Source organism: Urocitellus parryii, chromosome 9 (genome assembly GCF_045843805.1).
Source record: "Urocitellus parryii isolate mUroPar1 chromosome 9, mUroPar1.hap1, whole genome shotgun sequence".
Lineage (NCBI taxonomy): Eukaryota > Metazoa > Chordata > Mammalia > Rodentia > Sciuridae > Urocitellus > Urocitellus parryii.
Window position 1 is genome coordinate 76691474 of NC_135539.1, and position 1163 is coordinate 76692636.

Below are 1163 nucleotides of genomic sequence, written 5' to 3' on the forward strand. Positions count from 1 at the left end.
ATTAACATTCTGTGATACTGGCCCAAGAGTAAAGCATTTACTCATTGGAAAAGAGTCCATTTCCAAGAAGCAAAGGCTAGGAGAGAAAAACTTAATGGATAACAAGGAAAGAACAACTAATTCAATAAATGGTTTAGAAAAATTTGTACACTTGTTAGAAAAAAGTCAATTAAGATCCTTAATCCATACCATACACAAAAATGAACTTGGGATGTGACTCAGTGGTAGAGCATTTGCCTGACATGCAGGAGGCCCTGGGTTCAATTCCCAGCACCAGGGATTAAAAAAATTTGAAGAAGAATTAAATTGTAAATGTTGAAACCTGAAACATTAAAAATAATCATTTGTTTTTTTTTAAAAAAAAAAACAGGAACATTTGACTGCTATCTAGCTGACCATCCAAGTAGCTAATCAGTGGAAAAAAAATTATAAAACAAGCTGCAAATATTTGATGACTACCTAGGATCAACAACAGCATTACAAAGCCACTGGCCTTCTCCTGTAGTCACAAATGCTTACAAGTTGTCATTTTGTGTCTTTCCATATATATGGCAGCTCATCCATCCCGATAGCCACTGCTGTCCCTCTATGGTCACAGCCAAGGTAAAAACCCATGTGCCATCTGGGATTTCAGACACTTGCCTGAAATGAAAAGCTGAATAGTGAAAAAAAATTACTGTAAAATTGCTAAAGATATATTTTAAAAACTAGAGAACTATATGCCACAAGGATTATAAGCAAATTGTTTCCAGTGGAAAAACAGCCAAAGGGTTACTCATAGTAAAGGAAAAACAGACTAACAAGCCAATAAATTCCTCAAACATCAGTAGGGAAAAGAAGTTTGAATTTTTAAAACATTATGGTGTCATTTTTTTCTTTTTTCTTTTTTTTTTTTTGCCTAATAAATTTGGGATTCATTTTCTTTTTTTTTCCTTAATAAATCTCTGATTTCTGTTAGACTTCTTGGTTGAGGGACAATATCATTCACTCTAACTTGGTGCCAAATTGCCACAAAGTGACTGTCAATAAGTAATGATAAACTTAAAATTGTCCAGGCAAGTTGCTTCTTTTCTGGAACCGTTTTTTTAAAATATTTATTTATTTTAGTTTTAGGTGGACACAGTATCTTCATTTTATTTGTATGTGGTGCTGAGGATCGAACC

At 33.4% G+C, this 1163-nt stretch overlaps 1 non-coding gene across 1 annotated transcript; it reads left to right on the forward strand.

The window, feature by feature from the left end:
* Positions 1 to 205: 205 nt before the first annotated feature.
* Positions 206 to 279, forward strand: Trnav-gac (transfer RNA valine (anticodon GAC)). The gene has a single exon. It is a non-coding gene; the product is annotated as a tRNA-Val (tRNA).
* The last annotated feature ends 884 nt before the right edge of the window (positions 280 to 1163 follow it).